Genomic DNA, 15,859 nt, shown 5'->3' with positions numbered 1-15,859 from the left:
AATGTCAAGAACAATTCAACAAACATTAAGTTCCTACTGTTTGAAACCAGTCATTCAACAAGCATTCATTAATAATTACCATGGCAACAAATGACAACAATATTTATATAGAATATTAAAGTTTACAAAGCACTTTCTATATGTTAGCTCACTGGATACTCAAAATTTTTTTGAGGTAGATGCTATTATTATTCCCATTTTAAAGTTGAGGGAACAGGCAGAGAGAGCTTAAGTGAATTGCCCAGGGTTACACAGCTAATAAGTGCTTAGGGTAGGATTCCACCACATTTCTCCCTGATGCTAAGACCAGGGCTCTATCCACTGTACTCCCTACCTGTTTAGTATGTTTACAAGCATAATTATAAGGACTAGGGATACAAAATAATTTGAAAAGCAATTTGTGACTTCAAGAAGCTTCAGAATGTTCTATGTTCATCTCATTTGATAGAAACTTGACTGACTTCAGCAATTCATCTCCTCTGTTTCTCCACAGTAACTTTTCTGCCTCTCGTCTTGTAAAAGAACAAAAATGATATGTGTGGAGGGAGGAATCAAATGAAGGAAAAGACTTCACTTTTTGCCTATAACTTTAGATGAATATTCAGCTCTCCAAGACACAAAGAGTTAATTCAAATTTATAAGATTGATTCATTTTCCAATTGATAAATGGTTCAAAGAATATGAATCAGTTTTCTAAAGAAGAAATCTAAGCTATCATATACTGTCAAGCTATCAAAACCAAGCAATCAAGTTATGAAAAAGAACACTCCTAATCATTATTATTTAGAAAAATGCAAATAATCTGAGATTCACATTACACCCTGCAGATTGCCAATAAATGAATCAATGAATTGCTGAAAGGACTGTGGAAAAACATTGATACACTGCTGTTGGAGCTGTCCATCCACTCTGGAAAGTCATTTGGAATTATACACTAACAGTAGCTGTTCATTCCCTTTCACTAGGTCTATATGTCAAAGAGGAAAAGGACATATGTGTGTGTATATGTATAAATGTATGTGTATGTGTATGTATGTATGTATGTATGTGTGTATGTATATGTGTGTATATATGTGTACATGTGTATATGTGTATGTGTATATATATATATAATATATATGTGTACATGTGTATATGTGTATGTGTATATATATATATAAATATATAGCATTGCTTTTTGTAGTGATAAAGAACTAAAAATAAAGAGGATAGTCATCAATTAATAAATAGCTGAGCAAATTATAGAAAGAATGAAGCATTATTTCACTGTCAAAAATAATTAAATGGAAAATTTTAGAGACCCTGACAAGATTACTTTGAAATTAATGCAATGAGATGAACAGAAGCATGAGAATATTTGATACAACAACAGCAACAATTTGAAAGACTTAAGAACTCATGCGAAGTGATCCAACCATTTTGGAAAACAATTTGGAACTTTACCCAAAGGGCTATAAAATTGTATTTACCCTTTTACCCAGCAATACCACTTCCAGGGCTGTATCCCAAAGAGATCATAGAAATGGATAAAGGACCCACATGTACAAAAATATTTATAGCAGCTCTTTTTGTGGTAGCAAAGAATTGGAAATTGAGAGGATGCCCATCAATTGGGAAATGGCTGAACAAGTTGTGGTATATGAATGTAATGAAATACTATTGGGTTATAAGAAATGATGAGCAGGCAGACTTCAGAAAAGCCTGGAAAGATCTGTATGTACTGATGCTGAGTGAAGTGCACAAAACCAGGAAAATGTTGTACACAGTAACAGCCATGTTGTGTGATGACTAACATTGATAGACTTAGCCCTTCTCAGCAATGCAAGGATCTAAGACATCTCCAAAGGTCTCATAATGAAAAAATGCTATCCACATCCATATGGAGTTGGAATGCAAATCGAAGTAGAGTAGTAATATTTTTTTTGTTCCGGTGTGTTTTGTTTCCTCTTTCTGGTGGTTTCTCCTATTAGTTCTGATTCTTATTTACAACATCACTAATACGAAAATATGTTTAATAGGAATGTATATGTATAGCATATATCAGATTCTGCACCATCTTGAAGAGGTAGGAGGGAGGGAAGAGGAGAAAAATTTATAACTCAAAAACTTATGGAAATGATTGTTGATAAATCAAAGTAAAATAATATTTTTTTTCTAAAAAAGACTTAAGAATGCAAATCAGTCTAATGAATATTCCACATTCCAGAAGACTAATGTTAAACCATACTGCATACCTACTGAGAGAAATATGATAATAGTATAATTTCATGTGTACGTGTATGAGTATATATCTATAAAATATATGCTGTAGGATTATATATTTGGATGTAAGTATGTTTGTATCCACTTAAGTCTGTACATGTGCAAAAGTGCATTGTGTATCTCTACGCCTGTGTATGTGTACATGTATACATAAACATGTACATGCATATCTGTATGAATATACTTCTTTTCAAGTATACTTCTTTATACTCTATATCTCTATGTTGAATGTGTATGAGTGTGTGGTTGTAGATGTGTATGGGTGTATAGGTATATTTCATTTTATATATGTACATGCATGTGTATATCTGTATTGCGTAAACCTGTATATGCACACATCTGTGCATGTATACCTCTGTGTGACTATATGGGATTGTATGTCTGTGCCAGTATACCAGTACATCTATATCATATACTTTCTAATGTATATGCATCTACATGTGTATATCTATAATATGCATTATGTATGGGTATATCCATATATCTGTACATGTATAATGTATTCATCTATACCGTACAAGTGTATGTGTGTACACATGTATGTTTGTAAACTGTATTTCTATATCTATAATTGTTTTTGACTTTGTAGGTACATTTGTATCAGTGTATATCTGCACATGGGCAATATACATGTACGTATATTATTGCAGTATGTCTCTGAATTTCTGTATTGTGTACTAGGTATGAGAATGTAGTTATGTCTCAATGGTGTACTGTGTACATTTGTATATTTACAAGTGTGTGTTTGCATGTGTGTAAAGATACAGTCTATACTATGTACTGTGTACATTTATGTATGCCTACGATGTTACGTCCATTAATGTGTACAAATATCCAAATGCATAGCTGTGCATGTGTATATATACATGCATATTTGTATGATGGCATATGTTTATTAGTGTACATTTACACTAATATACATTCATACATGTTTATTTTTACCTGGATATATCTGTATGATCCTATCTATTTGTACATGAGCTTTTATGTCTACATGTACTAGTGTACATATGTACAATCCATACATGTACTGTTGTACATTGTAGAGATTAATAATCAAAGAAAGGAACATACAGAAAGTAAATAAACAAGTGAAAAAATACATGAATAAACATAGATATAGATGTATGTAGTTATATGTAGGTACACGCACATACTACAAGAACAAAACAAACAAGAAGATGCAATTACAGTTTCGTCAAGTTAATTGATATTTTGGGGATACAGTCTCAGAGTGACTCCAAATTATTATGATGCTAGTTCTCTGCATTTTGTGGGATCTTTATTTATATTTTCTAATTCATGTTGTCAGCCTAATCACAGCCCATCTTGCTCTACCATGTTTGGGAAGCTGATTTTTGTTCCTATTATTCTTCTTATTGTTATTATTATTGGAGTGATGAAGACATTATCTTTTCTTCTGCCCTTTCCTTTTTCCCTCCTCATAACATCAGGCAATACTAATTATTAGTAGATTAGTTGGTAGCTTAGATATTATGGGGTACAGCACAACTCAAGAAGCATCTATAATAAATGACAAAGAATTAATTTGCATGTTTGCATTTGTATTCAATTTTTATTAGTCCTTATAATAAATTTGGGAATTTTTTATTTGACATCATGATGCTGTAGGTAGTATCCAAATCTAGAGTCATAGGACATGAGTTTGAATTGTAGTTCTTCCATTTTCTACCCATATAACTTTGGGAAAGTCATTTCACATCTCTAGGCCTCTGTTTCCTCAATTGAAAAATGGAAAGGTTGGTCTATATTACTTCTAAGGTCCCTTCCAACTCTAAATCTATCATCTGCCAGACTTAATTAGCTTTGAGAAATGAATATTTATTAAGGTGGTAAGAACTATTGGCACAAAAACAAACACAAACAAAAACTTTGGACATCCTCTACCACAAGGACACACAGTATTTAGAGAAAGAGTTGTACAGGTTTAAAAGAGCATATTGCAGCTCCTAGTTTCTAGAAATGGAAGTCTTCCCTGCTCTTCAGTAGGTACTCAAGAAAGTCCCTTTAGTTCTGATCGTAGCTTTCTGCTGGCCTCATTATGGAAACTTGAAGCTGCCTTTTCTCAGCATATCTTGCTTATATTCTGCTCCTGATAGAGACACAAAATCAGCTGTTATGAAGACAATGTTAAGTTTAGGATGCTGATTAAACAGTTTAAATCCTCTAGTCCTTTGAAGATCACAAGGTCCTTTTCTGGTCATTGGGAGGATGGAGGAGGAAAATAAGATTTATGCCATGAATCTTTTCTATGTTATCCTCCCCCAAAACCAATCTTTCTTCAGGGTGTTTTTCTCTGCTTTTCTGCCAGACAGCGGAAGTTCAATGCTCCAAACTGGTCCGTTATTTTATAGATGACCCATAGAGTATGATCAAGTTTTCTCCACCAATTTTAACATACTTTTATTGCAATATCACTCCAATTCATCTAGTGGCTTTTAGGAATATCTATATAAATTAAAGACTTTGGGGGTACTTAGTCTAAAACCTATGATTGATTGATTCAAAACTGATGTATTTTCCCAAAGATATCAGGGCATCATAGCAGCTAGGCACTCTAAGTGGGGTGGGGTTATTTGATTGATTGACTCAATAGATGCCCCCACACACTTATATCCCTATCAAATTTTATCTTATTAGATTCAATTCATCATTCCAGCCTGTCAAAATGTATTTTTCCTGGCCAGTTAAACAGAACATACACATAAATTCCCTGTTTCCAATCCAACAAGATTGTGAGATGGAGGGACCAGTACTGACAAAATGTCTCCTAATAGGCCAAGTAGGCAGGAGGACAAGAGGTATCGAACTGTATCTTAGTTCATGTAAAAGGAAATGATGCTGATTTATCAGTCTCTTTCCTTCCCAGTAGATAGTGAGTACAGAACATTTGTGAGTTTCTGGGTGGGAAATAGGGCAGTTTCACTTCTCCACATGGTGACCATGTAGTTTCCCCTTGTATCAGCACTATGGGCAGGGAGAGTGTTGATATTAATGGATATTTCTCTTCATCCAGTTAAAGTCAGTTATTAGTGAGGTTCCTGACATGTAGTAGGTGTTAAATAAATTCTAGTCAATGACTGACTGATTTGCCTTCTGTTTTCAAATATACTGTGTACCCAAATAAGTATAATGTATCTATGAAGTCCAATGTGGCATAGAGCTGACTTTCTGATTTATTTCAACTGATCACACTTCTAGTCTTCTAGAATATGAAAAATTTGTCTGGAGAATTGGGGAAAACTAGAGACCAATGACTATTTATATTCCTTTTAAAAGATTCCTTACTTGTCGCCCTGTGATTAACTTTCAAGGAAATTATATTCCAAAAATATTTATTCAGTATCTTTTATGTGTATGGCACTTTACTGGTGAACTTTTGGAAGGACGCATACAAGAATTATATGTGTTTGTTGTTGAGGATGTCTTACAGTGTATGGATTATGGTCTGCATATATCCATATATCATATATTAGAGCATCTATGTTGTTTAGTGGATAGAATGCTGGACTTGGAGTCAGAAGACTCATCTTCCAATTGCTATATGGCAATGAGATAGTGTCTAGCCTCAGACACTTACATTAGCTGTGTAACCATAGGCAAGTCATTTAACCCTGTTTACCTCATTTTCCTCATTTGTAAAATGAGCTAGAGAGGGAAATAGCAAAACACTCCAGTATTTTTGCCAAGAAAACACCAAATGGGGTCACAAAGATTCAGAAACTACTGCAAAGCAACTGAAAAAAAAATATTAACTCGAGAGTTCTAGTCCAATGCTAAATATTGCAATTCATCTATGTCTGCCCATCTCCTATATCTCATCTATGTTTACAGAAAAATGTGCCAGAGGGGTTCCACCCAACATGTCAGAGGTTTTCTAAATTTTCTCCCAACATTACCAGGATACCAGGAGAGCACTGTCACTGCCTACCTGTCTTTCCTTGTGCTTTCCATATTGCCAGCTCATTTTTTTTTCTTTTTGTCATATAACTTATTGATGATGCTCTTTATTCTTTAGAGATCCTTTTTGGTTGTAGAATAGTCTTGTCACATCTATCATGCACTTTTCTGTTGTGGTCTATCTGTTTCTCATCTTCAGTTCTTTGGGGTCAGTGGTGTTGCTCTATGTCATTGGCATATAGCAACCATGTCGAAAAAAATGGACCCTTGCTTTCCCAGGAAACTGGGAGTAAGTAAGTAAGATAGCTTTTCAAATTCCTAAAAGCAAGCCAGCACCTCCAGGGGGAAAGAAACAGTTCCTGTCTCCAAAAACCTTACATTTTACTAGGGGTGATATATGCATAAATAAAGAAGATATAACAATTTCAGGAAAGAAAGAACTTTACTTTTTTCCTCACAACTAGCATTACTGGCTCTATCTGAAGCTTTAGGGAGTAGTTAATTTCAGTCTCTATGTAGATAATTAATGATTGCTAATTATTGCAATAAAATTGGCATTTTTTAATGTGGTGAGGTGGGCAGACCATTTTCTCTTAACCATATATGGATCTATTATCTCAAAATGACTTCTGCCCCATTTCTTCTTTCCTGTGATATTTCTTTCTCTGTCCAACAAAAAAGTAGTAATCATGAAACAGGAGCAAATTTTGTTCTTTCATGTTTCTTCTTGTTCTCTTTTGAACTTAAACTGTTTTCAGATATTTTCAACATATAATGTAATAGGAAAGTTAATTGGAATCTTATTATTTGAAGCTAGTAGGTAAGTTTGTTGCCTAGAAACCCCACTATTTTCTTCATGACAGAGTTCTCTTCTCTAGATTCTTGTAGATAATACACACACACACACACACTGAGTCATATTTTGAAGAGATAACTAATATTCTTTTTTTTTCTGGCAGGCATAAAAAAAGTAATGAAATCAGAATGGTTCTCCTAAAAGAAGAAAACTAAATGACTCTATTAGTAAATGAACGTTCCACACTCAAACTTTACTTAACCAGGCTACACTTATATGCATATGTATATGAAATTATTATAAGAATAAATATTATTACTGTTTGTGGTTTTGAAATTTTGAGCTTTGCTCTTTCCTATTAGAAATATTTATCTGTCACATTGCAAAGCTATTTTTCACTGTAGGAATTTATTTTTAGTTAAAGAATCAAAATCTAATGATTTTAATTTTGTAGTTTTTAACTTTTCTTTAACACCCCCTTTCCATTCCTTAATGGTTGGAAGAAATAATATGTTTCTGTGGAGAGAGGATTTTTTGAAAAGCTTATTAGGTTCCTTTTCTCACATTTCATTCTGTCACAATATTACAGTTTTATGCCTTTTATCAACACTTTTGAAGGTGACTGGTTATAGTTTTTGGTCATTAAATTCATATTGAAATCTCATAATTATTTTGAAAAAAAAATAGTAGCAAAGGGTAAAAAAAACCAAGATAACCGACCTAAACTCTCTCAAAATTTTTCTCCTGATAATTTTAAAATAATTCCTCAAATCAAATTTTGGAGAGGCAGGGCCAACAAAAAAATCAGAGTGAGATATTTTTTCCAGCCTAAAATAACTTAGGAAGTCTGCAGGAGATGTCTGTGACACTGTGGTGGGAGCTAGCTTAAAGTTTAGCAGGAAAAACTACTATGGTGGACCTTAGAAGTGGCCACAACAGTGAAGGCAAGCAGCAGGAGTAGCAATTTTGGGAGCTGTCATGCAAAAGATTTTAAGGGGGTCATAAAACTGGTCATTCCAAGTCCAGTATTTTATTGACTATTCCACCTGGCTGCCTCTATGATGTCATTTTTACATACCCTGTTCTTCCTGCTTGATAATGAAATGGCTACCTGATTCTTGCAAGAATATTATTTCACTATAATAATAGGAAACTTTAAAATCTGTTTCAGTAGAATTAGAGACTTTTGAGGGCAGACTGAAGTTTTCTTATATGCAGGCGATGTTAATGTATTTTGCAAGACTTTCTTTGAACTAATAAAATATTATAAGTTATGTAAATATAATGAACCAAGTTTTTTTTTCCATTTTATTATTTCTGATCTCAGATTTAAACACATAACATCTGATTAAAAAAAAAAACCAGTTAGTTACATTGAAAAGAATTGAATAATGACCAGCAAAATCCAACCAACTGATTTCTACCACCTGACAGAATTCAACATTTCAAAATGTAATTAGTGTGGGAAGACCAAGTTGACATTCCCTGTCCCTCTTTAATAATATTGAAATCTAAAAGGATATTTACTTTCTGTTGTCTTACTTTAGATTAGATCCTTGAATTTGATACCACCTAGTGTTTGTCTTTGTTCTTCTGTTTATTTCTTTGTTTATTTGAAATTTAATTAAAAAGCTCAATAGTTCATTGTAATACTTGCAAATTCATACTATAATAGATATTCAGGTATTTTTGGAAAACTAAAAAAAAGATATTATAACCTTGTAACTTTACCATATCACAGTATTTTACCAACTTTAATAAAATGTGTCCAAATAGTTATCTAGTCCTGGTTTTCAGTAGAATTATTCTTAAGAGTTAATTAGGAAAGAATGACAATTTCGCCAGAAGAAATTATGATATATCCAGGTTTTTTTTTTAAGGCTTGTTTTAAGAAAATAGAATAGACTATTTACTATAATGTTCTGATCATCCCTGACAGCAGTATTTTAGTAGTGGTGCACTGTTCCTTATGACTTCCAGCAGGAATGAAGCTAGTGCCAGATGTAGCCGAGGATAGTGGCTGAGATTCATTCTAGGAAAGAGTGATGGGGAGAGAAGTTCACTCAGGTTCTGGTAATGAGGGAACAGGAGATAAAAATGGAGGTTAATAGAAGACAAAAGAGCTGGTTATCACAATGTTGCAAGAAGGTGAGGTCCATACTTTAGACAAGATTCAGGAGTATAGACTCACCTTTAGGAGGGAAAAGAGATACCAATACATTCTAATGCTAGGCCACAAGTTCAAAAACTTAGACTGAATATAAGAAATGCATTTCCCAATTTAAGTAACTCAGTTCAGTGACTCCATCCACACCTAATTAGCTTGGGGCTAGTTACACCCACCCTGTTTCTTTGTTTGTTTGTTTGTTTTGCTTTTTCCAAAAGAAGCCTCTCCTGCTCTCTCCAGTTTCCACTATGGGAAATAAAATCATTGCAACAGGAAAAAAAAAAAGATATGCCTCAAACATGCTTAGAGTTGTAAAGATGATAATATATTTAAGCTCACTGACCCTGAACCATATATCCACTATATTTGGTCTTTGTGTCTACCTCTGTTGTCTTAAAGAATACCTGTTGTTGTTGTTGTTTTTGTTCAGTTGCTTCAGTTGTGTCTGACTCTGTGTGATCCCATTTGGGGTTTTCTTGGCAAAGGTACTGGAGTCATTTGGTATTTCCTTCTCCAGCTCATTTTACAGATGAGGATCAGAGGGAAATAGGGTTAAGTGATTTGTCCAGAGTCAAATAGCTAGTAAGTGTCTGAGGCTAGAATTGAACTTGGGCAGATTAGCCTTTCTAACTCCAGGCCCCACATTCTATCCACCGTGGCACCTCACTGTCCCAAAGAATATTTATGAAGAGCAATAACCATGCCATTTCATAATGAAAGTGTATTTGCCTTTTTATAGCCTTAATCATGTTATAAATGTGATGATACATCATTAAATCTGCCCATATTTAATTGGATCTCCCAATATCTGTTTTGAGTAATGCTTTCTCTTGATTTAATTCAATGGGACTCTGAGCTAGGCAGTGCCATATTTGTTTCCTTGGTCCTATTTCTTCTATGTCCTGTATCTCTCTCTGGCTCTACAATAATTTCTTAATCTCTTTTCAATGAATTTCTTTCCTAAAACCTGCCTACATCTTCTTATCCTTAAAAAACAAACAAACAAAACAAACAAAATCTTTCAGTTTCGCCCTGTCATTCTTTCAAACTATTATTTCATGAATCTTGCTTCCACAGCAAAATTCCTATAAAAAGTCATATACACTCTTGTCTCCACTTCTTTGACTCAAGCACGTTTTAACCTTTTCAAAATAAATTATGAAGACACCACTGTACTGAAACTGCTCTCTTCTTGATTACTAGTGATTTCTTCACTGCTGAATCGTATAATACTATTTCCGATCTCATCTGTTTTGACTTCTCTACACCTTTGGAAACTTTGGACTAATTTCTTTTATCTTGTGTCCACTGTTTCTCCTAGCTTTCATGATACCACTCTCTCCTGTCTTTACCTTTCTTCTTTGATCACTCTTCAGTCCTCACCTAGCAGAGGTTCCCAAACTTAATTGGCCTACCATCCCCTTTTCAAAAAAAAAAAAAGTTATCACTTAGTACCCCTCTGGAAACCTACTGCCTTTAACCCTTTAACATTTTTTTTAAATTTTCATCATCCTTCAAAAACATGTGTTTTAAATGATGCATCTTAAATTTAATAATTTATTGTAAATTTTTGGTTTTTTTCTGCATTGAAATTTTGATGACACAATATTACATCATATAACCATACAGTATTGTATTGTAAAAAAGTCATTATAGGCACATATTTTTGCCGATGCATGCTGGACTTCCTGACAATGCACAACATGCTAGCCTGCCAACACTTGCTTTTTGAGACTTGTCAACAGACTTGACTGCTGATAGGTTATAACTTGCATTTTGTGTGTTTATTTGGAAAATAATGTAATCACTATGTCTTTAACTATGTTGCACAACAGATGAACATCTTAAGAATGGTTTTTCAAAATTTTCTACTTTTCTTTGCTTATGCTTCCACAGCCCCATTATTTTTGTTCAACATCCCCAGATGCACTCAAGCCTACTACTGTGAACCTGGACAGTTCCAGCACCACCTGGGGGCAGTATCACCCACTTTGGGAACTTCTGTTCTGGACCATTCATTAACTGTGAATATTCCTCAAAGTGCTCTGTCAAGGCATGTCCTTTGTCTCTCCCTATGTGTGTTTCTCCATGTTTGTATTTGTGTATGTATATTTGTCTGTCTCTTTCTTCTCTGTGTCTTCTTTCTCTCTCTCTTTTTCTCTCTTTGTCTTTCTGTCTCCTCTCTTCTCTTCTTCTCTTTCTCACTTTTTTTTTCTGTGTCTTTGCCTCTGTCTCTTTGGTTCTCTTTCTCTGTCTTTCTCTCCACCTCTCTGTCTCTCTGTCTGTGTGTGTGTGTCCCTGTCTCCCCCTCCTCAATCCATCCATCTTTCTCCCTCACAACAGTCAGGCTCATACCTATTTCTCAAATACACACACACACACACACACACAACACACACACACACACACACACACACCCAACAGACAGAGAGAAACACATACAGAGATAGACAGAGGCAGAGAGAGACAGACACAGATTACTTGCCTTCTTCATACACCCTATCCAAGCCAAACTGATTAATGTTTTTCCTGATGAAGACATTCCATTTCTTATTCACATGCCTTCATGTATTCATCATGCCTTCATAAAGGCATCCTCCCATAAGCTCTCTCCTCACTGTTTCCTCTTAGAGTTGCTTTCTGTACTATGGTATTGAATTTCTATTTGCGTGGTATTTTCCTCTCCATTTCCTACTCCAATAGGTGATTGTTAATCATTTGGTGAATTTAACTGAGAAAGGGCTAATGTGGTGCAACAAAATGAGCACGAGGTAGAGGATGTCAATTCAAATCTCTGATAATATTTCCTATGTCTGTGACCTTGTGTCATTTCCAGCTGTAAAATGTGTGAAATATGGAGCTGGATTCAATGAAATTTGAGATCCCTTCCAGCTCTAAAATCTAAAATGGATATGATTAGATGAGGTTTTTTTTCTTTTAGTTTTATTTTGTTTTGTTGTTTTTTAATGATCTGTGATTTTAGGAATTGAGAACTCCTGTAGTTTTGCATATGTTATCTCAAACTAGGTGACTATAGATTCAAAGGAAATATGTAAATTGTCAGGAAAAAATGTTGACTTCAATTTTTCCTGTTGTGTCTGAGTAGGTGTCAACATTACGCTCTCTCCAGCAAAAAAGGGGAAATTTTTCTCTCTTCTTACCTCTCCTATTCTCTGATTTGCTTTTTGACGCATGTCCCAGAATGGAAACCATTCCAAAGTAGCATATGTGGCCACCATATGGAGAAAATTTTTATTGTAGATTTTCCAAGAGAAGCATTGAGAAGGCCTTCCCATTTTTTGTAAGCCTTGTTTAATTTCCTCATAAGTCTTCCACAGAGGATCTATTGATTATGCTATAGGTCTTTCTTTTATTATTTTAGTAACTTAGATGTATGAATATACGTAAGCTACCCCTTGTTTCATTTCATATATTCATTGTATGACTGTCCATTGCTTTTTGGGAGGTTGTCATTTATACCTTTTTTGCCACATGTCATCCTTGCTAACAAGCATGCTACTATTTATGTCTGGCACACATCTTTCCATTGCTTTTTGGTTGTTTATACTTCAATTTTTCTGAAATCCCATTGTTTCACAATGCACAGCTGTGTAACATCACTGGGAGAATGTTGATATGAAGAAAATGAACTTTTGCCACTGCCATTGACCACTGTTTGGAATCACTGAGAGCAACGCTTAATACCTCACATGAGACTAAGCCTGATTTCTGCCTTCTGTCCAGTTCTGAGAAAAGGACATTATCCATCTGCATCAAGATACCAATACAGATGCACTAATGGAACACTCTGCTGGACTAGGCTACACATCCTAATCTATATCTTGTATGTTTTTCATCCCACTTTGCTTTTCTAGCCTCAATGATCAGAATAATGTCTTTCTCATTACAATTTATTTCACTTTGTAATATTACGGGACTTGATGCCATTTATTATATACCAAAAACAAGAAGGATGCTTTGAAGAACTTTGCTTTAAGTGACTTGTCTAGACCATCTTCTATGACTCTAACAAATCTATACCAATTTCCTATCTACCAACTTACTAAATTTCAATACATTGTGGATCAGTATGAAAGGCACTCACAGCAGTTGAGTATGTGGTAGAATCTTGCTTAATTTGGATGCAAGCATGAAAGGTAACTCGACTAAGGAGAGCATCTTTACCTATATTTTGTCCCAGTGAGTTAAATGTTATTCAAAATATATCACTAAAAATAAACACTGAAGGATCTTATGTTTTTCAGATATTTCAATCAGGTGTGACAATTAATATGTGGTGCCAGCAGAAATCAGTCAATATTGCTTCATACCTCTCTCTTCTCATCATTTCATGAGATCATGTATATATAAGATTTAGAACTGGTAGGGACCTTAAAGAGGTTTCTAAGAAAACATATGCATGTATCACTTTTGTCAAGCTGATAAAGGGGGAAAAAGGTGAACAAGTGATAAGCAATTGTAAACTCATTCCTAGGAACATGTTTTTGGTGGGGTAGGGAGAATAAAAATACTGTTTTCACATACTTTCCATTCATTTAAAACTTTCCCATCTTTCTCTGGCACTAATTGAATTAAATTGTTGTGTATGTTGAAAATACAATCCAAAGCTAGAAATAAGTGATTACAGAAGTTTATTTAGAAAAACAAAGAGAATGGCATTCATGTCTGAAGCCTGAGCATTAAAATGTGCCAGGATGCTTATTGCATCAGACATTTCAAATTGCATATGAATTCTTTTCACTTGAGGTCACAGATTATGGGACACTAGGCTTTACTGAACCTGAGGCCAGCCTCAAATTTTGTTTCATTCCTAGAGGGATTACAATGCTATCTTTCCAACCTATGCTTCATTCCCAGGCTAAGCCTCCTTCCTTTGCATTTTGTCATAATGACTTTGGTTACAGTTTTGGTACTAGAAGCTTATGGTCCTTAGGACTTAATTCTGGCCTTTCACAGGTGGATATTATTCTCTTCCTCTGGCCAGCTTTACCTAGCAGATACTTGACATATAGATATAATTAGGGCAAAGTGAGTGGGGCTTTGCCAAAAGTTTACTAAGTTTCACAGTGTGGCATTTGGACTAAGGGACTATGCCACAGCTGTCACAGAGGACAACTAGACTAAGTGATGACCATGATAACCCAGGCAAAACTCAAGCTAATCTGTTTTTCATGAAAGTTCCCAGAGGGCAGTATTCTTGGATCTCTTTTCCCCATAAGTCTTTGTATTCTATGGTAAAGTTTAACACTATTCCACCCCATTCTGTCAAATCCCTTGTGCCCTTTTTATATCACTGATCTTTCTGCCACAATCCCCAATCTTGGATTACTTCCACCATCCATTGCCTTAGATGCTATTCACATATTGCTGAATGAAGCTGGAGAGTTATGAAATGTTTGCAATTGGGTCAAGTACAAGCTTATGTTAACAATCTCAATTGTGCCCTCACTGCAGCAAGGCAATTGTTTTACATCTCCCTAATTGATTTAGTATCCCACTTACCACAGAAGCTTTTTTTTTGTGGCACTTTGGGTTAAGTGACTTGCCCAGGGTTACACAGCTAGTAAGTGTCAAGTGTTTGGTCTGAGGCCAGATTGGAACTCAGGTCCTCCTGACTTCACAGCCAGTGCTCTATCCACTGAGCCACCTAGCTGCCCCTTCACAGAAGCTTTTCCAAATGTTTCAACCCTCCTTTCATGACTCCCAAACCTCTTAACTTAAAATGTTGTCTCATATTTCACTAAAAAACAAAATCAGTCATCTGCCGAGAGCTTCCTCTTCTCCCCTCCTCATGACTTTCCTTACTATCTCCTCATTTACCACTCTCTCACATGAAGAACTGATTATTCTTATCAGAGGAAATAAAAATGATCCAGTTCTATCTACTTTCTTAAAAAGTTTGCCCCTTTTTATCATTCCCCTTGTAATCTTCAAATTCTTCTTGACTACTAGTGCCTCTCTAACAACAAGAAATTACTATTAGTAGTACTAATTATTAATAATATAATGCATATCTTTATTCAAGAAAAAGAAAGAAAGAAAGAAAGAAAGAAAGAAAGAAAGAAAGAAAGAAAGAAAGAAAGAAAGAAAGAAAGAAAGAAAGAAAGAAAGAAAGAAAGAAAGAAGAAAGAAAGAAAGAAAGAAGGAAAGGTAAAGAAAGAAAGAAACCAAACCCATACTTGATCAAGCTATGGTCACTAACTAATATTCTATATCTCTCCTCCCTTCATTGACTAAATTCAAAAAGAAAAGCATTTATACTTGCCACTTCTACTCCATTTCCTTTCATTCTTTCCTTAACTCTCTGCAATTTGGCTTCTATTGCTGTTCAGTCATTTTTCAGTGAAGTGGTCCAACATTGTCTTCTTCAGATAAATTAATGATGAGGAAACTTAGGCAAGAAGGGTTGAGTGACTTATCCAGGGTCATACAGCTGACAAGTATCTGAGGCCAGATTTGAATTCACAAAGATGAATCTTCCTGACTCCAAGCACAGCACACTATCCTCTGCACTATCTAGCTTCCCCAGTCTGACTTTTAGCCACATTATTTAATCAAATGGCTCTTTATCAAGGCCATGTCCAATGACCATTGGTATCCCTTCAAGATCTATCCTGGACTATTGTCTCTATTTTCTCCATACTCTATTCTTAGAGATATAAACAACTTCCATGAATTCAGATTTCATCTTC

This window comes from Phascolarctos cinereus, unplaced genomic scaffold, assembly GCF_003287225.1.
Source record: "Phascolarctos cinereus isolate Bilbo 61053 unplaced genomic scaffold, phaCin_HiC Scaffold_726;HRSCAF=1367, whole genome shotgun sequence".
NCBI classification, from domain to species: domain Eukaryota; kingdom Metazoa; phylum Chordata; class Mammalia; order Diprotodontia; family Phascolarctidae; genus Phascolarctos; species Phascolarctos cinereus.
The sequence above is the reverse complement of the archived record's forward strand: the minus strand, read 5'-3'. Positions refer to the sequence as shown.